This window comes from Mus musculus, chromosome 3 (assembly GCF_000001635.26).
Source record: "Mus musculus strain C57BL/6J chromosome 3, GRCm38.p6 C57BL/6J".
NCBI classification, from domain to species: Eukaryota; Metazoa; Chordata; class Mammalia; order Rodentia; family Muridae; genus Mus; species Mus musculus.
Genome location: NC_000069.6, coordinates 153,240,138 through 153,267,438, shown reverse-complemented (window position 1 = coordinate 153,267,438; position 27,301 = coordinate 153,240,138). Strand labels below are relative to the sequence as shown.

General features: G+C 44.6%; 1 protein-coding gene and 1 long non-coding RNA gene across 12 annotated transcripts in view; one reads left to right on the top strand and one right to left on the bottom strand.

Annotated features, from left to right (window-relative positions):
- St6galnac3 (ST6 (alpha-N-acetyl-neuraminyl-2,3-beta-galactosyl-1,3)-N-acetylgalactosaminide alpha-2,6-sialyltransferase 3) overlaps positions 1-27,301 on the top strand; it is a 526,860-nt gene that overhangs the window by 457,695 nt on the left and 41,864 nt on the right. The window lies entirely within an intron of this gene.
- On the bottom strand, positions 1,485-11,013 carry Gm52634. Its single transcript, XR_003954698.1, has 3 exons — positions 10,539-11,013; positions 8,447-8,710; positions 1,485-7,078 (listed from the first exon to the last, which is right to left on the bottom strand). It is a non-coding gene; the product is annotated as a predicted gene, 52634 (long non-coding RNA).

Here is a 27,301-nt window from a genome sequence, read left to right as displayed (position 1 = left end):
TGCAGCACCTGGACACATTTACTTAATTCTTTATGGAGGGAAAAAAAGATTATTTGTGTAGGTGTGTGAGATATTCTATACTCTCATGTGAAAACTCTCTTAACAAAATAATTGCCCTTCTAAACAAAACTCCTAATGTTAGCATCCCTCACTACTTTCTGCTAAGTGTTTATGTATGTGTGTGTGTATGAGAGAGAGAGAGAGAGAGAGAGAGAGAGAGAGAGAGAGAGAGAGAGAGAGAGAGAGGTGTTTTCAATATTTTGTTAAGCAAATTTTATTTCCTGTTGATAAAATAATTTTCTTAAATTCAACAAAAGCACCAGCTAAGATTGTTGGATCTCTCTTCTCTCTCTTTCTCTCTCTCTCGTTCCTTCCTTCTTTCTGTTCATTTGTTCTTTCTTTCATTCTTTCTTCCCATCTTTCATGCTTCATTTTATTGGGTATTTACATCCAAGCAACTGGTGAAATGATCACATTTATGATTCTTATGAGCTATCTTTTTCTTACCTGTTTCCATAAAGTCCCAGCTTCCAGTTTAGTTTATGAACAACAGAACAACATTTTCCTAGCCACACAATGTGCCCTTCCCTCTTTTTATAATACGTGGAGACAGTTCACCTCACTGACAGAATTGGAGCCCGCACGTATTCACTGCTGTTTAGTGTGGTGTGGACGTGGCATCAGTCAGTGACCTTGAGACCAGGTAAAGACAAGAACAGATAGCAAACAAGACTGAACCTGTAAGTAGCAGGTTTTGATTGCTTAGTATCCATTACTCATGATATTCTTCCCAAGAATTAATTGTCCACATGACTGAGGCTTCAAGTCCTTATGTCACCTGCTTCTTCTCCTCTGTCACCAGTTTTGGAAAGAGTTCTGTCAGATCGCCAGATGTACACTGTTAGCTGCTGAAGGATCTCTGGGCTGTCTCTTTAGCTGCTCTGTGAATACGCGCATTTATCTCCTCGTTTGTTTTTAAGGCAGTGCTGTCTGGGTAATCATGTGTGAATCTTTATTGAACACTTATGGATGAGCCACCTGTTCTTACAAATTAGCTGAGTTCTCGAGAAGGCCCAAATTAGTGAATTAGTTGATGAAGGAAATTTGTTGCAGAGACAGCAGGCAGCTAAGGACTTTTTCAGCTTGTCAAAGGTATTGTTGGTCTCTGAAACTGGCGAGGAATCACGGAGATATCAAATGAACAATTCTCGGCACTGACCTAATACCTTAAACTCACTAGGAGAAAGTGAAATAGCCAGTCACATCATGTGAAGAGAGTCTGCTGATCTCAGCCATCATACAGAAAGTTAACTAACTTTTGTAGAAGTGAGCATCTTTCCCCACTGATCAATGTGGAGAGATCAGGAGGGAATTACAGGGAACTCGTGGGGAAATAGGCTTTCTTGTTCGTTTGTGCTTCTGGCCACTTTAGACATCGAACAAACCTCAGAATTGCCCAGCCCAGTCATAGTCCAGGAGCTCATGAAATCTTCGCTTCCCACAATCGCTTAAGTGGCAAACAGATCTGGTGAGTGGAACTGCCCTCTAGGTCCTTGCTAGGGCTTTGAGCCCTATGCTAGAACCTTGGACAAAGGTAATATAATCCCACCAACAGAACCCTGGCTGCCTTCCTGTTCCTTCGATGCCCGGAGCTGGTTGTTCACCACCCCTACCCCCAACAGTGTCATATTCTGTGTCAACACGGCACTCATTTCTGAGGGAGCAGGGCTCTGTGAACACAGCACTGTAAAGGGAGAACCAAGATGGGACTTAAACGTCTCCTCTGCCCAGTCCTTTGGGTGAGGTTATAAATTGTGTCATATTGTCATGGTTTTATTCACTCAGGAAGAAGGAATGATAACCCTTCATTCCATCTTTACAGAGACACTGCGCTGTTGCTATGGAGATGCTGCCAGAGTTTCTTCCCCTCTCTTTATGTTTGTATAATGTGGGTTATAAATTTCCATTTCAGAAACTTTAAAAAATTACATTGATTGTATGTGTACATGAGCATGTATGAGCACATACGTGTGTGTGAGTGTGTGTGTGTATATAAGTGTGTTGTGTGTACCTTTGTGGGTGTGACTGTGTATATGTATATTTCTGTGTATGTGTGTGTGTGATCACACACGCATGTGGAGGTCAGAGGACAACAAACAGGAGTCTGTTTCCTTCCTTTGCCACTTTGGTTCTGGAAATTGGACTCAGGCCATCAGGGCGGCAGGACACAGCCCTTACTCACTGAACTATTTCACTGGCCCAAAGAAATAGTCGTTAAAATGATAAAGGGTAAAGAAGAAAATCTAAACCTGTTTCTGAGTTTCATAGATGTATGTGTTTTACTGTTAACAGTTGCAGTTCATCCTTTGGTGTATGTTCTTGGAGAGTTAGGAGTTGTGTGACCATGTTCTTGGAATCCTTACAGTGTCCTTGTGGGTGGCGGAGTGGAAGGGGCAGTAAAGAAGACCTAAAGGAAGCATGTTCTCTGGATAGGGAGATGTCTTTGTCTTTTTCGTTACTCTTGGGGTAAGAAAATGCTCAGTATTCAATACCGATCACAGAACGCCTTCTCTATCCCAAACACTGTGCAGGTAGCTGTAATGTAACCTATGGAAAGTGAGATAGAGTTTAGAAACGCAAAGTTTGACAGAATGATATAATCTGGAGCCAAACTGTTTTAGATCAACCAATCCAACACCGAATACCAACATGGTTTTAGTGCTGTTGTGATAAATTCAAATTCAGGAGTGATCATCTGAATTGTGTCTAAAGTAGTAGCTTGCAGAAAGCTGAAACAGATCAGTCTTGTTCCAGCAGAGACTGTATAGCCTTTTGAAAATTATTTAAGTCAAAGTTGATTTTGCCACGAGTGATGGAACCTCTTGGGGTCATCATGTCTCCAGAGTGAACTTGTCCTGATGGCAGGCGGCCTCTTGTTTCCACCACTTTGCAAAGGCCTCTCCAGGGCGGAGTCTTCTCCCTGGCATAGTCAATGTTAACAGCATCTGTTTGAAACTTTTAGAACAGGAAGGCCACTCCTTCGTGGGGTCACCCATTCTACTAGCCATGGTCAGCAGACTTAACACTAATCTGACATCTCTAGTTTCCTGTGTTGAAATAAACCTCAGATTCTGGGAACTTTCTTGAACAGTGGAACGGAGGAATTATTGCTTTCATGTGATTCAAACAGCCAAGAAAGCCCCTTAAAGAGTCTAAAGCGTTCATTTCTTCCAGGAACTAATGAAGGAAACCATGGTGTGTGTCACAGAACACCAGTGGTACGCTGTGGTGAGGGGCCTTGCTTTGACATCTGTCATAGAGAACAGTGATTGGCTGACTAGCCCAGTAGAGAGGGTGGCCATCCTCCTCGCTGAGTTATAACTCTTGAGTTATAGGTGGAGGCGGACTTGGCCTTCTGAGCACAGAGACAAGGGGGATTGAAGGGCTGAGTTGTCTTAATAGAAACTGTGACTACAGAGTTGTGGTTTGAAACAGCTTACCTGTCTTCATAGCTGTGAGGACATCCTGCTATTCAGAGGATGGGGTCATGAAGAGGCCAGGGATGGAACGTCTTGATCTGAGTGAAAGCAAATGTTTGTCTTTCTGTATGAATGAAATGAAAATCAATTTTAATTACTGGTTCATAGCTTTCTGCCCAGCATGCAGGAACAGTTTCATTGTTAAAATAAAGGCAGGCGCTTGTGACTTTCAGCAGCAACTAAACACTAGTGTCGGATCCAGCCACACCCTTGGCGTTCAGGCAGGATGACAGACTATGTTCGCAAATTGTATCCTTGATTTATTTATCACCAAACACAAAGCACCAAAGATTCACAGAGTAGTAACAGAACACACACACACACACCACAGCACACAATGCCACACACCATAATACACTACATATACATACATCCCTCATACCATGTACACACCACATACCAGACATACATACACCACATACACACCTCATACTCCACACAACATACACACACAGCATACCTACCATACACACAAACTCCACACCACACACATAGACACACAGACACACCACATACACACACCACACACGGCATACCCACTATACACAAACACATCCCATACCACACACACACACACACACACACATATACAGCAGACACAAACACACACACATTACATACACATACCACATACATACTATATACCATGCACACACATACCCCACACATAGAACATACACACCATACACACACCCCACATTCACTCTACATGCACACACCACATACAGCATACACACATATAACACACACACCCAAAGTGACCTTATGAGGAGAGTTGAGTTTGAGGAATTTGGAGTTTGGAGTAGCACAAGGTTGGAAACATATCTTTCCAAGGATGAATCACGGTTACTTATAGGAAATTACTACCCCCACTCCACCCCTGGAATCCTTATCTAATGATCTAGATGCCATCTAAAGGCAGAGGAACTAAAATGTTGGAAGGAAGTACCCGATGGCGCATTGTGCATGTAGCACTTCCTTTTATTTTACTTGACAAAAGACCTAAAAGATCTATTTAAGGAAGGGTTCACTCTGCCCCATAGTTTGAGAGCACACTCTGTGGGGCGGGGGCCAGGGGGTGGGAGGGAGAACTCATGGCAGCAAGAGACTGAGGCAGCTGCTCACATCACTTCAGCCTCCAGGAAGCACAGAGAGATGAAGGGTGTTGCTTGCCGACCTCAGTTCACTCAATGTGGAAAGTCTGTCACAGACAAGCCCAGAGGTTCATCTCCTGGGCAACCTTAGATCCTGTCATGTGGACTGTGTTAACTGTCCCAGCACTTTAGGGCAGGTATCCAGAAGGGAGAGTATAGAAATAAATGGGGAAGAGTTCGGGGAAACCAGGAGGGCAGCTGCACCTAGGAAGGAGCTGAAACCTACTCTGTATTCCAAGTGAGACCTCACGAGAGCCTAAAGTTGTAGCATAGACACATACATGGGTGTGGATTGAGACACAAGCTGTCAGAGAGATCTGATGAAAATAAGGGAGCAGAGGAGACATCATTGTCACATGATGCTGGGGGTTGGAATTAACCCACAGACACTGGTTGGGGTGTCGCGGTATGAAGGAGCAGAAGACAAAAAGAATCCACAGGGAAGTAACAGAGGTCAATGGTATGGTGTCAGGGGGAGCTGAGGTACCTCGGGGATTGACTTCTCAGGTCTGGAAGCTCGGGCTCAGTTGAAGTGGATTGGTAACAGTGGTAGCCTCCGGGATTGACTCCTCAGGTCTGGAAGCTCAGGCTTGGTTGGGATGTGGGTTGCAGAGTGGAAAATTCTATCTGTGGAGACTCACTTCTCCTTTTTAAGTAAGAGCTCCTGGTTAAAAGCTGTGTGTCACATCCCATATGGGGGCTCTGAGATCTAATTTTACTGAAGGGCCCCAAGGCACAGAGGCTAGCCAAGATTCTGAGAAAATATCAAATAAAAATCTTGCAACCAATGGACAGCACTTTTCATAATTAGGAAGAACATATCGCCCCATACATCATCATTAGTCTGAGACAAGCAACAGAAGGCTGGTGGGGAGGACGGTTTCTCTAACCAGGGAACAGGTGGCCAGGGCAAGCAAGCCAGCGTGGGAGACCTTAGTCCACTCTGCTAAAAGAATTCTCTGCTCCTCCCCAGGAGATGGTCAGATGAGGTGAGGATGGGGGAGGGAGGGCTGTAGCTGTTTGACAGTGGGTCTTTCAGACCATGGTGGGGTTTTACTTAGACAGTGGAAGGCCAGGGAAGGGATTTAATGGTGCCCAGAGTCACCCTGAAGAATGCAGTGGTCTCCAGTCTCTTTGTAGAGCAAAGTTTGGATAGTATAGAATATCCAGAAACAATTTTATCTTTCATTTGAATTGCTTCTTGTGGGTTGATTGCTTATTCTTCAGCCATAATTGATGCTAGCTGTTGCCTTGAGGCTATTAGACCGGGGTGGGGGTGGGGGTGGGAGGTTGGGAGGATGGTTCTGGCAGCCTTCTGTGTAGCAGCCAGACACAGACAGAATAACACCCTGAAGCGTCAAAATATTAGTCCCCCGAGATACAGAATTGCAACTCTGGTTTATGAAGAAAACATCAGTTACACTTTCCAGTCATCTGGAGCAGTTTCTTGAATGCTGTTCGATCAGTTTGAATCAGCCAGGAGACTGGCCCAGAGGAAAACCAGAAGGGGACAATTCCAGGTAGCCTAGGTTGACAGCAGACTGAGCAGTGTGGCTTCTCATGGCCCAAGAAGTCCATTTGCATACGTAACATGCCCTCTTTGAAACCACTAATTATGCCTGTTATCTGTTTTCCAAGTACCATCATTTATCCAGTAGGATCCCTTGTGGAGATTACCTCTTCCATCTGAAATCTGATGCTGTCCGATTTCTACATTCTCCAGGGCCCATTCAAGGCCTCCGTCTCTTCATGGAGTTTATTCCTGATGTCCTTTGGTTTCCCTTCATTCTGAACTGTGAGAGTCTAGGAGCTCAGACACATGGAATCCCTTGGCTCTTTGATCATTCTTTCCCCCTCCTCCCTAACCTGGGAGACCCCAGCCAGTGCAGGCTCAAGTCTTAGTCTAGGCTAGTCTAGATACAGTGTGAGTGCGGAAGCAGCAGTAACTCTCCACCCTCCCGCCTCCTAAACTTAAGAGGAAGAGAAAGTGAAACAATGAAACAAAAGAAGACAAACAACACATTTTTGTAATTCAAAGACCAAATTGTGGCTTTGTGCAAAGTTCTTTTCCTCTGTGGATTTGCTGCACAGCTCATCAGATGGGTTAACATAAAAGGAGAATTGTTCTATGTAAATAACTCTAAGTGCCTTCACTCTTCTTTGTCTACTTTGTTTTCCCCAATTTCCCGCATTAAGTCCAAGTACTGTGATTCATCTTCCCATTGCTCTGACTTTGATTTTACCGTTGTGAAATGGAAATTATTAGGATTCCTGCAGCTGTGCTGCTTTACCAGGAGGGCCAGGCTGGCTCTGGTTGCTTGTGTCTCTGCCGGAAAGGTAATCTTCGCCAGGAGTGACCCCTTTATCTTTTCCTGGGAACTGCTCCTGTGAAAATGAGTATCTAATAGTTATCTTGGCTCACTAATTCATGCCATGTGCGCCAAAATTAAAACATTAAAGTTTCATAGATATAATATCATTTATAAATCATATCATAAAAACATCCATTTTCCCCATAGCCCTTGAAAACTTGGCATGCCTCCTCCCTGCCCCCAGCTGTTGCATGAATATCTGGAAACACACACACACACACAAAGACATAGAAAGTGGAGAGATACTTAGCATCAGTGCTCCCAAAGCTGCAAGGGGTATTATGCAGGGTGCTTTCAGGAGTGGGAATGCAAAATGCAATGTGAGATCCCCTGCTTCCCCTCCCCCATGTATTAACAGAGCCTGCAGCTCAGGAGGGCAGCGTTCTAGTGTTCATGCCTTATTCTGTTCCACTAGAGAAAGAGAACACTAACTGTTGCCTCCAAGCTTCTTGCTCATAAGTTTCAATATGTTTAGCTGTGGGTAAGTACAGCCAACTAATTATTTTCCACATTTCAAAAATGACAAGTAGAGAGGACTCGTTCCAAGTATCCTTAGAAACTGTGGGGTGTGGCAACTGTTCAATTAACAGGAATTAGTTGCTCTTGTTTACTACCCGATTTTCTAAATTTAGATTTGTTTTTTTTAATTTTTGTATGTATATGAGTATTTTGTCTGGGTGCGTGTGTGTATGTATGTATGTATGTATGTATGTATGTATGTATGTATGTATGCCTAAGGACCTCACGTGTGCTTCATGCCTGCAGAAGTCAGAAACAGGGTTTAGATCCCCTGGAGCTAGTGTTATGGAGGAAGGTTGTGAGCCACCAAGTGGTTACTGGGACTCGAACCCAGGTTCTCTGCAAGAGCCGAAAGTGTTCTTAACTGCTGAGCCATTTCTTCAGCTACCTGGGTCTTTTTCTTTAAATAATAACTGCCTGGATGAAAATCCTTTTGTCTGTTTGCAGTAGGGACCTTTGAAAGCTTACATGCTTCCTATGGATATGCGGCTTGTGGATGCTAATGAGCACACTGTCACCATCCCAACGAGCAAAATCCTGCTGGTAAAACATTTCATCTGCAAGGATCCATGATTGTCAACCAAGTCTGACCTTTATAATCCTCATTATAGTCAGAAGTACTTGTACAGTGTGTGAACCTCTCTCACCAGATCTACGTTCCCAGGAAGCTAAGACCACATTAAATAAACAGCACGGGTATTGCAAATATTTTTTAAAAAAGAGGAGTCCACCACTTCAGTGAAACATGCTAGGTTGTGCTAGTAACAGAGAGACTCATTGGGCTTCCTGTGTGACACAAGCATCTGGGTGTGGTCAGTTGTCAGGGCACAGAGGCAGTGTTAGCACTGTGTAGAGGTCTCACCTGGAGCTGGAGTAGTCTGGGGAGCTAGAGTTCATCCCAAGAGCTAGAGGCCATCCTGGGAGCTGGAAGTTGTCATCCCAAGAGCTGGAGGTCACCTCGTGAGCTGGAGGTCATCAGTCCACGTCGCCAGGGAACTAGAGACCGTCCTGGGAGCTGACGGTTGTCTGAGGAGCTGGAGGCATTACTTTGCTTGCCTTTGTTGTCTCGCTTTCACTTCTTTGCATGTACACCTCACATTATCTTTATGAAGATGGATGTTTTGACCTTTAATAGGAAAAGTAGGAGAACCATCTTTTGATTGCTTAATTAGTTGGGCGGTATAAGATTCCATAAATTCAGCATGAAAGATTAACCCCAGGAAACTTGCAGTGACCTTCAAGCATGCAAGTGTATTTCCCCAGGCTGACCACATCCTGGATGGTTTTGGAGTTGCTGTGACTTCATACTCATTTCCAGGGATGTAACTTAGAAATGTCAACTGGCCATACCACCAAGATCAATTGCCTTGGGTGCAATATGAATTGTTTTTTGTGCTCATTGGAATATTGGCTTGATTTGTGGTCAACTTGAGATGCCTTCTCCTAACAATGCTACCAAAGGCCTCAAGCAAGTATCAGTTAATACAGACATGAACTGGTATGTATGGACATACATATATTCTGTGCAAATGCATGGAGAGAGAAAGTGTGTGTGTGTGTGTGTGTGAGAGAGAGAGAGAGAGAGAGAGAGAGAGAGAGAGAGAGAGACTCTCTTTTTCTCTTATCATGTTCTCACATTTTTAGGACTTTCCTTTTCAACTTCAGCTTTGAGGCCAGACCATTAAATGTGTGGCGACTTCACTGGGAAACATGAAAGTGACTTGAACTAGGCAGAAAGTTTCTGATGATCTCTGGTTATAAGTTTATGTACCTATATTTTCCTCTTGATAATTTTTAGAGAGAATTCCAAAGGTGCATAAAAATAAGCAGAATAATATATAATAAATCCCAGTATACCCATTGCCAACTCCAACCAGTCTCAGCTCACGGTCTTCCCTGACCCACCACCATCATTAGTCACATCTCCCTAACTCAGACCTTGGCTTTTACCATTCTGAGCCAAATCCAGTATCACATTATAGATATGTGTCAGTTAATATCTAGATTATATCGAGGGATGTCATTATATGAGCATCACAGAACATACTCACATGAATAGTAATGTCATGGCACACATGTGATCCCATGGGATAGTAAGGGCTGTGGCATGCATGTGATCTCATGGGATAGTAAGGGCTGTGACACACATATGATCCCATGGGATGGTAATGGCTGTGGCACACATGTGATCTCATGGGATAGTAATGGCTGTTGCACACATGTGATCTCATGGGATAGTAATGGCTGTGGTACACATGTGATCTCATGGGATAGTAATGGCTGTTGCACACATGTGATCTCATGGGATAGTAATGGCTGTGGCATGCATGTGATCTCATGGGATAGTGAGGTCTGTGGCACACACATGATGCATTTGATCTGTACCATTCATCCTGTTCAAGATGGATAGTTTTTTACAAGATATCTACATATCTGATTTGTCTACATGATAGAAAAACAAAAGCATTAGCTAAGGTATCATTTGAAGAGATCAGCCATGAATGATCCGTGGCTAGATGTGCTATATAATAGAAATTACCGAATGCATATGTCCTTATTTTCTCATGTTTTCCACAATAATTTCTCATTGTTTGCCTTTTGGCTACCAGTGGTAGGTATGGTGTTGTCAAGAGAAAAAGCATCTTTAACAGGGAATGAGAAACAGTTTATTCTGGAGCCAAATATTAGTGACCATGGTCCAGGACTATAGACTTGGTTTACCCCAAATACCATGTTCCAATGTGATTATAGTTCCATTGCATTTTTATAGTAACCAAAAAAGTAAAGTCATAAATCAAGTTTTTTTTAATGCATTGGAAGAACATCAGATATGTGGATAAGGGCAAAGAAGAGAAACCTCTTTTTATAGCCTTAGATGCTATCTGATACTACTTTTATAAAGCCTTTGGGTTAGTAAAAGCTGGGAGCAGGGGTGTATATTCAAAAGGATTTACCTAGTAGGCTCGAAGACAGATGTAAGGTCAAGCAGAGGTGAGGAGTGATTGGCTATTAATAAGCTAAGATAGTCCAAGGTAGTTGACTCCCGACTTGTAACATCCCAGCTCCCCATAACTCCTGTGCAGTCAGTTATCCTCGAAGAATCCTTATCTGGGTGCATATGTTTTTCCTGAAAACTCCAGTTCACAGAGGGGAAAAGAAGATGAAATTCCATAACCATAAACTTAAGTTTAGAAAATAATGAGTTTTCAGACTGTCTCAGTCAATATCCAACAGTATTTTTATATAATGGCATGCTTATAGATTTGAAATTATTAAAGAATTGTAATCTTTTGTAACTATTATGTCTAATGATGCTGTAATAGTCCCATTTACACCCAGCAGCAGGGTTTTGACTTGGCCCCAGGTTTATTGTACATATTGATGTTTCCTTTTTAGAAAAATTATTAAATCTATCTATTGTCTGTCCATCCATCCATCCCATCCATCCATCCATCTATCTGTGTTTTTTTTTTTTTTTTTTTTTTTTTTTTTTTTTTTTTTTGAGACAGGGTTTCTCTATGTAGCCCTGACTGTCCTGGAACTCTATAGACCAACCTGGCCTTGAACTCAGAGATCCACCAGCCTCTTTCTCTTGAGTGCTGAGATTAAAGTTGTGTGCCACCGCCCTGAATGCCCCCAATCTTGTCAGTGGGATTTTAAACCACATAAGTGATCTTGGTGTTCCTGTCAGGAGTCCTCTCTTGAGCTCTTACATGAGAACACTATCCACTAGCCAGTGCTGAGCAAGGATGGCCCCAGACCACTGCTCAGCCACAGCAGGGTGGCTGTGCAGCCTGGCTGCTTCCTGTAGTGCAAAATGCAGAGATTGCTGCCCCGGTGGCCGAAGCTGCCCATGACAAAGTCACAGCTCTCAGCCTAGTCATTTTGTCTGGATCTTACCCGCTTTCTCGCGACCGGCCAGGAAAGACACAACAAACCGGAATCTTCTGCGGCAAAAGCTTTATTGCTTACATCTTCAGGAGCCAGAGAGCAAGAGCAAGAAAAAGAATGGCAAAACCCTGTCCCTTTTAAGGAGAATTATCCTCCGCCTAGGACGACGTATTACTCCCTGATTGGCTGCAGCCCATCGGCCCAGTTGTCATCACGAGAAAGGCAGAACACGTGGCGGGAAAACTGCCCCTGCACGTGTGCAGATTATGTTTACTACTTAGAACACAGCTGTCAGCGCCATCTTGTAATGGCAAATGTGAGGGCGGCTTCCCACATCTGGATATTTCTATCAAGGTCACAAATGCCAGTCAACAGCAAATGCAGGAAATTATCAAAGAGGAACCAAAAACATCTGACAGGAAAACTCAATTTTTGGTGGTCCTTAGCCGTGGGCGGTCCTTAGCTGTGGGCGGTCCTTAGTCATGAGTGGCAGGCTGCTGAGGTTTTGTGTCTTCACCCTGGCCTGAAACTCAGCTGTCACTTGACTAACTGCTGGAGGAATCAATAGCTGAAGGAACCGACGAATAAGCAGTTACCCATTTCATTGGAGACACAATCTGGGTTTTGATTCTGTGCTGTATAAATGAGAATTAATTCAGCTGATAAGCAAGACAGGCTATCTCAGAAACAGGTTGAGCTCACATTTCCCAGAGCCATTGAAGAAGGCTTCACGGAAACCATCCCTTGAATGGAAGACCCTTCCCTGTGAGCCCTTCAGACTCTTTTGCAAGAAACAAATAAAAACTCATGCTTTGGAGTATTAGGGAATTTCCACTTAAAAGACTGAAATAATTTAGTGGATCAGAAGCTGACTAGAATTAAAGTTGCTTTATCAATCTTTTTCTTTTCTTTCTGATTCGTTTGTGTGATTTGTCTATTTTGGATTTCCTGAGTTGTTTCATGCAGAGACTTCATGGAGAGAGATGTTCTGAAGGCCACTGAATATTGCTTTTTAATTACCTCGTGGCCTCAAAGGGGAGCATGCAACCCCCATCTTCCACTCACTGACACTGAGATTCTCTATAACCACCCTGAAAAGATAGTTTCTTTTAAAGCTTTTGTTTATTCAAAGGGAACGTTGATTCCCTAGATGGATCACTGCAGAATGAAGTCAAGGAAGGAGTCGTAGCTGCCGGTCCAGTCAGTTCCTCTCAGTCATCAAGATACCAGCATTCCCCTTATGTAACACACAAAGGGCAATGCTTCTATAACATATAATGTATCAGTTTTTCATACACATAGCAGGCGTACAGAATGAAACAACAGTTCCCTAAACACTGTCCCAAACCCATGCTTCTTAACGCTCCTCTTCCTCAGACCATCAGTCTATGTACAATTATTTTTGCTCATACACCCAAAAATTTGAACATTTTTCTTCCAGTAAATGAGGGTGAACATATGAATATTCCATAAAATTGACATTTCATGGATCTAAAATAGTTGACTCCTGCCAAAGCCATATTTTGGCAAATGTCTTCCTTCCTGCATATAGGCGTACATACCCTGTCATCACTAATTAATTGTCTTAGGCACGTGGACGTTTTGGGTTAGGATCAGTTAGTGTGAAGGTGCATGTGATTTGTATTTTAGTCTCCTGAATAATTTTCAAATGGTTTAGACCTTATCAGGGCAAATCATTACAGTTTTCATCCTGGCATCGAGAGCTAGGAGATCTGGGACGTGTTCCTCCAGTTGTTCATTATGTATGTCTATGTACTGGCCTGGACACTATTCCTTGGTCAACCTGTGGGTTATTTGCTAAAACCTCTTTAAGCCTTTTGTTCGTTCTGGCAGGGCTAGCGAATAAGCCCAGACCAAATAGTAAGTATGTAAACCCACTGCTTGAGGGTGTGTCGGTCGCAGTGTGCTCATAGGGAGTGTTTGGCGTACTGACTCTGCTGTGATGATAAGAGACGTGATTATGTCATCGTGAAATACTACGCTAAATTTTAGTAGCGATTATCTTTATTCTTTTAAGTGGCCAAACAGACACTTATACTTGCATTTACACCTTCATTTCCTTTGTGCTTGTAACGTGCGATCTCTCCACGGAGCTCCGGTTTCTGGGAGCCTCTCGCCACAAAAGCAGTCACACACGGGAAATGTTCCCGAGAGTGTGAGGTCCTGGCTGACGAAGTCATAAAGAGCAATGAAGGCATTCCTAGGTATGTTTGTTTCCTTCCCCATTGCTGTGATAATATGCTCCGACAAAGCAGTTAAAGGTAGAAAGGGTCACGTTTAGCTCACAACCCCAGGTTTACGGTCTGTCAATATAGGGGGAAGCGCATCCTCTTTCCAAGGAACTGGCGCCGCCCACAGCAGACAGGGCTTCCCACCCCAGGGAACAAGGAATCAAGACAACTCCCCTTACATGCCCCTAGGACACCTTGATCTACACAATCCTTCCTTGAGACTCTTCCCAGGCCACTCTAGACTGTGACAAGTAAACAACTGAGTAACCATCACATTTGTTATTTAAACAATGACAACATCATCTAGACTCCAGAAGAAAGACACAGACGACTCTGTGGAAGGAATGTCTAAGAATTTCTGGTCCTCATGTATTAACTCAGACAAAGAAATGGCCACCACATTTATCATCCTAGAGCTACAGAGCGTATTGGGACAGTGTAAACTCATCCTCCGTTGGGCAGAATTAAATATAAGAAAACTTTTCCTCAGGCTACACAAACATAAAGTTTCTTTTCATTTCTGTTCTTTGTGCATCTGTTCCCTTGGAAGAAGCTTTGATAGGAGCTCTGGTTGTCTTCTGGAGGTTTTTTGACCTGTAAGATTATTTGACCAGATTGCTTCTGTCCCTCATCACCCAGCTATCACCCAAGCAGATGATATGTTATTGTTCTTTTGAAGTACAACTGGATTTTAACATGTTCCATTTAGTACAGGTGCATGCTACCTGTAATTGTATATGAAACGTTTTCCTCCAAGAAATACCTATGTGTTGGAGGAACATTTCATTGGAACATGCTGTTAATATTGGGGGTGGGGGGGCACTAGAGTGCCCATGCCCTCTCTGCTGATGAGAACTCACGAGGTAGGCTATTCCAGCAGCTTCCAGGCAGCAGACCTTTGAGCCCATATGGCAGACTTGTGGCAGCCAGTGAACACTCCCCTTTGTCACACTGAGCTGAAAGTGCTCAGCAATGTGTTTCACATGCCCTCAGGAGCCTCTCTTTCTGCCATGTATTTTTGTGATCTAGTGAACTGTTTGAAGCCCTAACGTTAGGCGAAATGTATGTAAGGGGTAGCTCGCTGTGAGGGAGGCCAAGACACACAGGAAGCAGATCCTGCTGGTGATAACACACAGGGTTCCCAGCAGCTGAGGGCCCTCTGAAGAAAAGGTCAGGGTAACAGATGGGGAAGACTAGCAGGAAATTAGGGTCTAAGTCTTCCTGACATTCTGAAGGGCATCGCAAGGCATCCCTGCAGAATTGCCCAACATTTGTCAGAGAAATTTCTAGAAGCAGCTAAGGTTAGTATGTGTCGTAGCTTCTACTTACTTAATAACATAGAAGAAAGCCTGGCACTGCCAGGTCAGGGACGCATCTTCCTGTGGGCCACATCCTTAGGGCCAGACGTGAGGAGAGGAGTCCCCGTAGCACACTGCACAGACGTGAGGAGAGGAGTCCCCGTAGCACACTGCACAGACGTGAGGAGAGGAGTCCCCGTAGCACACTGCACAGATGTGAGGAGAGGAGTCCCCGTAGCACACTGCACAGACGTGAGGAGAGGAGTCCCCGTAGCACACTGCACAGACGTGAGGAGAGGAGTCCCCGTAGCACACTGCACACCTCTACGTTCTAGGTGGGTTCTGATCAGGAACAGAGAAATGGAATTGGTTTTCTCACAGCATTTTCCCTCTATTGTTTGAGTTGGCTTTAGCTTTTGAAAAGGCTGTATTACAGTGTTGACTCACCTTAAGCTTCTATGAGGAAGATGTCCAGGTATTTTGTAGATGAGATTGTACAAGCCAGCGTGTCTTCCTCACCTCCATGCTAGCATCGAGTCTGGAGTCTGGCCCCAGCTGTGCAGAGCAGCATTGACTTATGTTTATGGGGCTCTTACTATGCAGGCACAATAAAGTGCTTTTCATTATCTCCAGACATCTTTATAACAAACCTATGGGGTAGTTACTTATATTGTCTCTGCGTTAAGTATTTGGAAAATTACAGAGGCTGGAGAGCTGGCCCAAGGTCTCAGAGGCAGTAAATGGGAAAGCCAGGATCTGTGTTGCTGATGTGGAGTGATGTCAGATACTGAATACAGAACTGAGACATCAGACATCACTTCCAGGGTGGGCTGTATTCACAGATGTTATAGGAATGGGTGAGCAGGTGAGTGAATGAATGAATGAATGAATGAGTGAGTGAATGAATGAATGAATGGTGTATTTGTAAGTTTGTGAAGCTGTCAATAACCAATGGTGATGTAAAGCCCAATGCTTGATCATCATTCAGTCTTGATGTTCAGTGGAATTTTTTTTTAAACTATGATTTCACAACTTTAGGTTTCCATAAACTGTCCTTGGAGACACCAAGGCATAGCAGTCCTTTTGTTCAGCGTTGGTAGTCATGCCTGATTTTCAAATATCAAAATGCTAACAACAACCTCAAATTTTAAATTAGGTAGTAGCCCATTCCTAAAAGGAGTGCCCTGAGTGAGGACAGCCCTGGGGAGTGTGATATCCATCAGTGACAGATATCACTGGATTGAACGTAAAATATTTTTTCCTGTCCTAGGGATTGAACCCCGGGCCTTGTGCCTGCTGAGCAAGCACCTTCCCATTGAGCTACGTCCCAGACCACACTCGGACGCTGTATTACTATCCTTACAGTGCTTTTCCCCCTCCATTGTGAGGTTGGTACTATGCCAAATATGAACATTGCATGAGCCTGGATGTCAGAAACAGGAAGCCCATCTATCTAACCAACCGTTATCCCAAGGACATAGCCAGAAATAAATTGTTATAAGTCACCCAGGACTTGAGTCATTTGTTACCCCAGCATGCTTAACCTGAGCTCACTAACAAACTATGAATGCCTGAGGACACCCTGGCAATGTAAGGCACAGGAGCACTTCTCAGCCTCCCCCAGCAGGGGGAGAGCTTGAGCAGTGACGTCATCTCTGAGACTCGCAGAAGAGGTTCAGTCCCATCAGGAAGCAGGCCTCCTTTGAAGGTGCTGTTTTCCTCCTGTGACAGAAAAAGAATCTGCCCCTTCTGATATCATTTCTTCTCTCTCAAGTCTACCATGGCTTTGGGAAATCGGGCCCAGACAGCCCTGCCTCAGCTCAAAAGTTAGTTCACCTATTCTATTTCCGTCTGTTTCAAATATTTGCCTTCCAGTTAATTTCCTTTGTAGGAAAGGTTCTCCTCCCCAAATGATTTAACATTCTCACCTCAGATGAGGCTCCCACAGAATTTCAAATATTTAGGAATATTTCTTGTTACGCTTTTGTATCATGGTTGGATCTGTCCTCAGCTCTACTTTTGCTTTCTGGGCATGCAGCAAAAAGAGTCTTGGCTCCTGAGAAAAATATCCGTGTAGGCTATGTTTTGCCCACAGGCACTGCATAAACTTTATTTAGAGCCCTGGGTGTAGAGATGTCCTGTGTCAACACTGAAATTTAATTACTGCTGTGGACTTAAAATCCATCTACCTTCTTGCATCGTGGAGTGAATACTACCTCTTATGTGTGTTCGTTCTCCTTCATGCTTTCCAAGAGTGGGCTACGGTCTTTTTAAGCAAAGCACCTACCTGGTCCTCTCTTCCAAACAAATGGGATAAACTCTGAGTTTTGCAACTGTGTTTTCTTTGTATTATGAAGAAGAAATATTGTCTCCCGTAGCTCTGTGTACACATCCCAGTAGGCTCCGCCTCTCTGCTGTTGCTCCGCCTCTCCGCTGTTCCGTTATCTTTCATTCCGGTCGTCGGTGATATTGCTCAGCACTAGGATCTGTAAAGCACTGTCAAGCGAGCCCATTATTTTAAACTCAGGTTAAGGTAAGGACTTTAGATTTATAGACACCCACTACAGTTTCATTAAGCACAGTAGACATCTAATTCCTCTCTCTCTTTAAGTAAGAGGCTTTGTATTTTATAATGTTACATTAATCCATGTTTTAATATTCTCTCAAAATGTGTGTGTTCTCCATGTGCTGTTTGCTGTCTTTGTCAAAGTCGATGAACGCGATACAGCGGTGCCCACCTTCTGGGCCCCGGGGAGTAAGTAAATAGATGCTGTTAAGAACAGATCTGTCTATGGTGGGGTTTGCTGTTCCTATTTCTCTGTAGGATTTTGATTTCATTTAAAATGAATGGCATAAATCCCACGTCTGGAAACTAATAGAATTTCTACATTTACCTACTGATCCATAACCTTTAAGTCAGTCGATGTGTCAGTTTGCAGTCAGTGAGGCGCATGAAGAAATGCTTTAAAACTGAAATCAAACCATTTCTGTTCTCCTCCAGACACCTGATATGAAGGCTAGTTTGGGAGGCTTATTTTGGAATGATTTCAGATTAGTCCTGATAAGTGACACACAATAAGCTGTAGGAAGAAGATACGGCTCCCTAAATGAGAAGAGACAGGGAGACAAATCTTCCTGATGGAAGGTGGAGGCTAGTCTGAGGGGCTCGAGGACTGTGCCACAGTAGTCTTGGTCATCACAGGTACACTTACCTGTCTGACACTGGCTAGATCCCCAGGAGATATGAATGTTGTCCTCAACTCCTGGGTGTCCAGAGCTCTGACTGTGGTCTTGAGATACCACACCAAAGATGGTCTGTCAATCTGAGATCCTGCTATGAATGGGGAAGTATTCACTGCTCTGTTCCGGGCCACTGCTCTGGCCCTGGGCTGTCTGAGGCAGTATGGTACATTGAACACTTGCATGCAAAGAAGTAAGTTCAAGCCATATTCCTGGGCTTCCTGGCCAAGATGCTCTGGACCAATAATTTAATCTCTAAATCTGTCCTCTGTACTGGTGATTGGAAGAGATTATATGACACCATCCAGATCAGACTCTAGGCCTATAGGGCTTAGATACGGAAAGTCTGTAGCAAGACTAGCCCTCGGATACTCTAGTTTAGATCTCCTGAGCATTAGTGGGCTGAGAAAAGTGGCATGTGGTTAGCAAGATCCTGATAGGGGCTTGGTGAAAGGCATGCTCACACCACCAGCAGCGGCAGAAGGCAGACCCTGCCTCCTCACTAGCTTCCTGGAAATGTCCTAGAGTGTGTCTACTGGGCCCCAAGGCATCTGGAGGGCCCAAGGGGAACATTAGCAGGGAACCCCAGCGTAAGCAGAGTGCCACAGAGGTTTGCCACACCGCAGGCTTTCTCTGTTCGAGCCACATCTGCTCTGCTCCTTGCTAGGTAAGATGCCATTCCAGAGCCCGTCTCTCTTTGTACCCTGTGAGCCCTGAAAGGCATCCTGGGAAGAGTGAGGAGCTAAGGGCTGGGGCATTTTTCTTTCACATCTTCCTTTCTCCCTTTCTCTGGCCCTTTCACTCTTCCCCTCCCTTCTTTCCTTTCTTTAATTTTTGTTAAACAATAGACTTGTCGAAAGGAATACTCCTTTAGAAAGATACAAAGCACTCCAGTCATAACGTTTTGGATGGATTTATATGGAATCAGGTATGCAGCGCCTCCCCTGGCTGGAATTGGGTGTGCAGCGTCTCCCCTAGCCACACCTCCTTCCTCTGGTCCTGCAGATAGATCTCTGCTTACCACCCAGTTCTAACTGCAGCAGAGTAGAAAAATTACTGAGACAGACCCAAAAGAAAAAATAGGAGACTGAGTTTCCATGCTACACCATGTAGCATGCTTGGGATTTGGAGTGGAACACTGTGGTCAGCACATGCTTGCCCACTGGCCATTTCGCCCGACTTCAGATCCGTCACCGTCTCTCAGTCTACTCCCCATCTTGGAAAATGCCATTTCTCTGTCATGCTTGGGTCCGGGTAGTTAGCATGACATGATGTGACTGAGTACATTTTGTGCTGATATCCAGAACATCTGCAGCTAGTTGTTTCATTAAATAAAGGAGGTCTATTTGACTCCAGAGCCTGGCCATGGTGAGGCCCGTGATGGATGGATGGCAAGACCACAGAAGGAGCCTGTGCAAGGATCTAGTCTGTAGAATCCTTTCAGGACCGATGTGTTCATTGCTTACTGATTTATTCCAGGAGGCTTCTTAGGATTTCTGTCATTTCCATAACTAACTCCAGGTACTAAATTACTTGCAGAAATTTCCTCTTGCTCTGGATTCTGACTGATACACTCACGAGACTTTCCAATATGAGCCTATTTCTTTTTTAAAAGGCTTAGTTTATGAGTGTGTGTCTGCGCAGGGTTACATCTGTGTGCCTGCGAGTGCCTGACGAGGCCAGAAGAGAACACTGGATCCTGTAGAACTCAAGCTCCAGGCCGTGAGCTTTTTGATGTTCATGCTAAACTCCAGTCCCCTGAAAGAGTAGAAATGCTCTAACGACAGACTCACCTCTCCAGCCCCAGATCTGGGTCAGAAGATTGGGGAAGGTAATGTGTGTAAAGCTGGCTTTGTGTAAAGCTACACAGACAGAGGCACTGCACCTGGATATTATGCCCTTGCAAGCCCCTGCTTCCCTCTCATGCTTATCCTGTCTGTACTGTGCTCTCCCTGTGTTATCCTGGAGATTTCTCTTTAGGATTAAACAACATCACACAACAACCAAATGCTTAGAAGTTTAAAAAAATCACTGTTCTTTCCTGGGTAAAGAAATGGGTTCTGATTCTTCTTGTTTGCTTCCTGACAGACAGACCATTCTAATGCCCAGAAGGCCTTCAGTACAGAGACACTTGCCTAGCCCACAGAACTAATGTGCCCCGACCTGTTTGCATTACTGCTTTCCAAGAGAGAAAACCTGAGAGTTTTATTAAATACAGAATAAAATGTACTAACTTTGGGCAGACTCCTGATGATGAATGGCTTAGAAAATGGGCCACTAAAATAGTTCACATCTAAAATTCAGTATTAATATGACGCAACATGTCAGGCAAGGAGGGGGACTTACTCCTTCAAATTGCTGGACTGTGTGTAAGTCCCATTAAAAGAACACATGTGCTTGGGGCAGGAAAAATGCTAACTTAGTCTGAAGAGTACCTTAAATTAACTTTAAAAGAGTAAGATTTCCCCAGAATTAAACTGTGTGGTCACGTACCCAACGAGTTAAGAACTAAGTCATGGGCTGAGATGTAGCTCAGTCAGTAGAGGAATTACTTAGCTGCAGAAGGTCTTGGGTTCAACCCCGGGCTTCACATAAAAGCAGGCGTGACATTCCATGCCTGTAATCTCCTCCTTTGGGAGGAGAAGGAGGGAGGAACAGAAGTTCAAGGTCATCGGGGGCTTTGTAATGGGTTCATGGCCATTGTGGTTTTTATAAAACCTTGTCTTGAAGTAGAAGTGAATTCATTCTCGACAGCCAGAAATCTTTGGGTACACTGCTCTTCCTCCATACTAGACTTGGGGAAGCAGAAAACCATAGCTCCTGTTTTGTCTCTGAGAAGTAGGAAGCAGGCTGGAGACGCTGTTTGCATGGCCTACTTTGTCTTTGGTACATCCTTCCGTTTTGCTCACACTTTGAGATGCATTTTTAACCATCTTTGGCTGATTCCAATGGCAGTTTTGGGCAAGATCAGCAAGGCTCGAGAGAGAGACTTTATGTAGCCACTTTGTACCCATTTGTCCATCTATTTGCCTTTCTGTTCCATATCAACTGGGGTTTGTAGAACCCTGTGCAACACGGCTGGGGATGTACCTTAATAGCAGAATGCTCATCCTGCTTGTGCAAGAGCCGGAATTCCAACCCCAGCGCCATAAAACAAACAGTAAGCAAGTCCTGTGTACTGAAGATTCGTGCCTTACTGAAGTTCTCAACAGCTGCTCAGCGGAAATAAAGTTCATCTGCCATTAATTTTCAGTGTCTGCTAAGAGAAAGAATGTGCCTCTTCTGTAGGAGACATGGATTAGATTTTAAGAAGGCTATATGATAATGGAACAGTAAATTCTTCAATACCCAGTTGTCAGATAGGTTTCATTAAATTGCAAATATCAGATTACATTTTTAATTATTTCAGACTCGCGCTGGGAATTACACCACAATTGCAGGATACAGAAAAGACAAGGCTTAGGTTCTCTATTGCCCGACTCCAGGCTTCCGCACAGAGCTTCATAAGGGATATTTCAGCTATAGAGTTAATACTTATTTCCAATCGGAGTGGAGAGATCCAAAAAAGAAAAGCCCTCTGTAGACACACTTGTATGTTCAAGTTCATGTTTAAAGTTAATGATTTTAGTAGGCACAAAACAGCGAATAATAATGTGTTTATTTAAAGTTTCAAACTAGCTAGAGATTGATTCTCTGTGATCCAAGAAGCCTGCATGTGGAAGTGTCGTGCCCAGCCCAGAGTTTCATCCTTGACTGGAACTTGAATGAGTCATGGAATATATGTGCACAGTTCTGTTTCATCTGGAACACACACACATGCACACGCGCACACACACGCACACACGTGCACGCACACACACGCACGCATGCGCACACACGCGCACACACGCGCACGCACACGCACACATATGCGCGCGCGCACACACACACACACACACCCCAGTACCTATCATGAATAGGAAGTATGAGGTTTAAAGATTGTTTATGTGTCAGTAAGTGTTGGGTGCATGTCTCCTGTGTAACAGACACAGTCCCACCCTGCTGCATGGATGGCTTGGAAGGGGAAACGGAATAATACAGATGAATGAATCAATGTGATTATAGGTAGGTAATGGCTACTAAAGGAAGATGCTCAATGCTAATGGAACATATTACAGGTGACTTAATTCAGTCTTCTGTCTTGATGTGCTTTCTGGTGCTATGATAAGTACCGTGACTAAAAGCAGGGAAAGTCCCTTTCATCTTAGAGCTTACCATCCATCATGTCGAGAAGTCAGAGCAAGAATCTGGAGGCAGGAGCAGAGGCCATGGAGGAACACTGCTTGCTGGCTTGTTTCCATGGCTTGCTCAGTTGGCTTTTTCATAACACTGCTGTGTGTGTGTATGTGTGTGTGTGTGTGTGTGTGTGCACGCACACTGATTGTGTATACACTTACTTATGCCCAGGTCCCCTCTGAAAGGCCATCATGCAAAGGTACCAGCATCATCAATGTCCCTTCCCATTTTCCAGTTATATTTCTTTCCATCTTTCAGAAAAATCAATGTTATGAAGCAGGTCTATTCTGAACATACATGATGGTACCTATGTGGCAGACACCTACTGCATACCAGGCAACTCCCTGATCACTGGGGACACAAGGCCAGTGACATACTCTCTTTAAGGTCTTCAAGCCCTCAGTTTCTAGTGTGTTCTATCACAGATGTATACGTGAGATCAATCAATTCCGGGTTCATGGAAAACAGCCTGGTGGACTCTCACTGAGAGGATCAGTGGAAACTGCACAGAAGAGGCACTGTGTGAGCAGAATTTTATAGACAGCTAGGAAGAGCATCCATAGCCCGTGCAAGGGATCCCTGTTTCGGTGAATCCAGGGGAGCCTTGTCAAAATACCTAGAGAACAAATGTCCCTTTTGTTATGAAAATCTCACAGAAAGAGTGTGTGAAATTCCCCCAAACGGGTAAACAGACAACATATCTATTAGTAGCTTCTCTCATCTCTGAGATTAGATACCTGGCAAAAGGCAATTTAAGGAAGGGGGGGTTTGTTTGGACTCCTAGTTTGTGAGTGCACCCCATCATTCTAGGAAACCATGGTAGCAAACAGCTCCATGGCGATGTTGGCTTGGCAGCTACTTGCTGACCTCTCTGCGGATATAGAGAAATGGTAGATAATGGATGGATGGATGGATGGAATGGATGGATGGATGGATGGATGGATGGGTTGGTGGGTAGATAGATGAGAGAGGGGTGGATGAGGCTGACTCAGAAACTTAGAGACAGAGACAGATAAAGGGAGGTGAATCTAGGAAGGGCCAGGTTATAACCCTCAAGGCTCAGTCCACCCCATCCCCCAACAACTAGTTTCCTCCAGTGATGCTCTACCTGCTCCACCTTCTGAAGGTTGCAGCCTCCCCAAACAGTGTTTTGAGCCTAGAACCAGGTGTTCAGACACATGGGCCTCTGCAGGATATTGATATCCACACTACAACGCCACACACACATACAAAGGACAGCCTGCATACAGGCGGCCAGACACATGGATGGACAGAATTGGGACAGCTTTCTCACATACAGTGGAGAAGGCTCACCTTTGTTCCCCTGGGTGGCAGAAGGTAACTGAAGCATTTGAAATCTGGAATGGCACCACCATCAGTTCTTTGCTATTGGAAACTCAGGAGATTGGTGGCGCAGTGAGGCCTGCCTAGAAGAGACTCAGGTTGTCCAGAACGGAGGGGACACCAGGGCTCCAGACGAGGGTGGAGGAGAAGAGCTGAGAAAGATGACTTTCAGTAAACTTTAACAGTAATGGGTGGCTTCATGCAGCCCTGCTGGAGGGAGTGAGGGCAGGTTCTGGGTCACAGAGATGCTGCTGCCACTGAGTGAGGGAAAGGGCTGTGACAACAGATGCAGCTCAAGCGTTTGTCATCCAGTGGAGAGAGCTCTGGACCTCTTGCAGAGATTTTCTCAGTGCTGGCCTGGTACTTTCCCTACTGTTGCTACCAAAAGCTGGATATAGGAGCATCTTCAGGACAGAAGTGTGTTTGGGCTCGCAGTTGCTGGGTTCCACCTCACCATCATGGTGGGGAAAGCATGGCCCGTAGCAGGTTTGCGCCACAGCTGAGCCCTTTTCAGGTCACTTTCTCCTTCTCACTCCTAAGCAATGGACAGAGACACCCATAACCAGGGTGGCTCTCTTCTCAATTAAATCTTTCTGAAAACACCCTCACAGACACGCCCAGCGGTTTGAAATCCAGTGGGCGTGGACAGCAAAACCAAGCCATCACACACAGACAGAGAGAACAGTCTGGGTAGAGGGTGCACCAGGGCAGCTTGCTGTCCGTCCCCACGGTCTGTGTCCCAGGTTCCTGATCCTTGTTGTCCAGCCTCTGAAGACCTTGCAAACAGGTTCTGCCCGGGCATGCCTGCAGCCTGCCATTCTCACTGGACAAATTAGCTCTCATGAGCTGACCTCTTCACACCAGGGTAGGTGCCTGGAGACATCCTGCCTCTGACACTTCCCTCAGGGGCTACAGGAGTATGACCTATAAGACCTATACCTGCTAACTTGGGTTGTCAGGGACTGAAGCCTCTTACAAAGAAACAAAGAACATGGTAGCAGCCATCTGTTTTTTACTAAGATAGCTCTGCGAGCAGAAACACAGAATCTTTGTTCCCATCTTCCTGTTTCTTAAATGCATATCCGCTCGCAGTTGCTGAGAATTAAAACCGTCAATGCGATTTCTCCTAAATAATTCCCCAGGAAAACACTTAAGCCCTCCATTCATTATCTAAATGTAACTTGAGGACGGGGACAGAAGAGTTATTTCAGAGAGAAAATAATCAAGGAATCATTTATCAGTCTCCCTGCCCTTTGTCTAACAAACCTAACGAGTGTGATGTCCCTGTTGACGGGCGCTGTCAGGCCCCGCACAGAGGAGAAACAGAGGCAGACTGGGCAGCTTTTCAGACCTCAGTGCCATGTTCTCAGCAGAAGCAGGGTTATAGTGCCTACCTGGAGATGCAAGTGCCCACACCGGAGAACAGATTCTCAGCCTGGTGAGCACTTGGAAATAGATACACACTTGTCTCAGCTAGATAAGCCGGGCTCTGCTCCGTGCCTGTTGATGGTGCGTAATTTTGTAATTAGGACTTGATAGACTCAAAGGAGGTTTGTTAAACAGCTCCTTATATATATTTTATTTGCTTAATCATTTGTTTATTTTATAGGGAGGACAGCTGGTACGATGGAGCGCATGGGGGTCAGAGGACAACTTGTGGGAGTCAGTTCTCACCTTCACCATGTGGGTCTTTGAAATCAAACTTGGTCCTCGGTCTTGGTGGCACGAGCCCCTACCCTCTGAGGCATCTCGCGCTCCCTTTATTGAGCATCTCTTGACACAGCTTCCATGTTTCTTTACTGGAGGTTTCACCCACGTCCACAGTTTTAAATTTGCCACCCAATCCTTTCTCTGATACTTATTTGCCTACTTGCTCTGAAGTTCATTTCTCTTCCAGTAATCAGCCTCGGGAGTTCTTACTGTTCACGATGGTTGGGAAATCAGAGATAGACAGGAGGCTGGGCTTCTCTCAGAGCGTTCCCACGGTAGGGAACCCCTGCCCGGGTGATGTGCAGTGAGCATGCCCGTTCGGTGGGTGACAGCTGCTGGGACGGCAAAGGATGTGTTTGAGGTGGTGGTGTTTGTATGGAAAAAGTCATGTACTCATCAGGAAGAAATTCTCTCTGGATTGCCTAGACTCACATAGAGGCTCAGCAACAGCAGCAGCATGAGCCAGAACCCCTCCCGCTGTGCTTCACCCCCAAGAGGCTTGCACTGAAGGTGGCTTTCAACATGGGCTGACAGGAAACCTAAAGTGGCTGCTGATATCCTGCCACATGGCTGCATGGTTTTAGTTGTAGCACTTGGGGGAATAACATACTCTTCTGAGAAATGTAGGGAATGAAAAAAAAATCTCACACAAAAATTTAGCTATTTAAAAATGAAGCTATTTCTATGCATGGGGAACTTTTTTTTTTCTTTCAAATTAAAGGTTGGCAGTAGCATTCGTCAGTGTTACCAGTGTGACAGTCTGTGAGACCCAGTTTCCTTCAACATTGGGCCACCCTGCTAAGGGTGCGTTTGTCACTGACCTCAACGCCTGTCAGGAAAGGAAGACCTTTGAAAGTCCCAGAGACCTTGAATCCTTTCTCATCGCCTGAGGCTCTCAGAGGACCTGAGTGATTGATTATGACTCAGTCAGAAGTACTTAATTTTTTTACTACTTATTCTTTGAGATTGTGTGTTTTGGTTGTATGTGTGAGTTTGATGTCTATTTCTTTGTGTGTGTCTATGTGTATGTGTGCACATGTGTGCACACTCATTTGGAAAGATGTTTCCAGTGTGCTACACTGAGCCTCACTTCAGGGACTCTGGTTTCCCTGAAGGGGGAGTTCTCCTCACCACTATTATAAGCAGCCAGGGCTGAGAACTGGTCCACTTTTGCACCCAGTTTATCTATCCAGTTCAGATGAGCTCATGCATTCTGGACCTGGCTCGTTATCAGGAGCCTGGCAGACTTCTTAAATGTTTTGTAGGGATCTCTGTTTGGATTTTGGTTTCCCCCATGCTGCCCAAGCAAAGTTAATTACTTCCTGTGTGATAACTTACCCGAGCCTCTTTGATCTCACTTATGTGGAATTATTGTTTTTTTTTTTTTTTTTCCGGTTCTGTCTGCCTATGTAGACAGTCTTCTCTGAGGCAGAGACTGTGTGCCGTGCATATGAGAGTCTCTGCCTTGGACACAAGCTGGCACTGACAATAGCTCTGTCGGTGTCCAGGGATAGAAAGATGGACACAACACTGAAAGAAAAAAAGGTATGACGTGTGGTTTAGTATTGGCTGCAAAATGCCTCTGTAAACACTGTCAAAGATAGCTATGTAGACAAACCTCTGCTTTCTTGTACTATCACCAGTATTCATCAGAATTATGGCAGCTATCGTCCTTTTATTAAATGATTTAGACCAGTAAACTACATC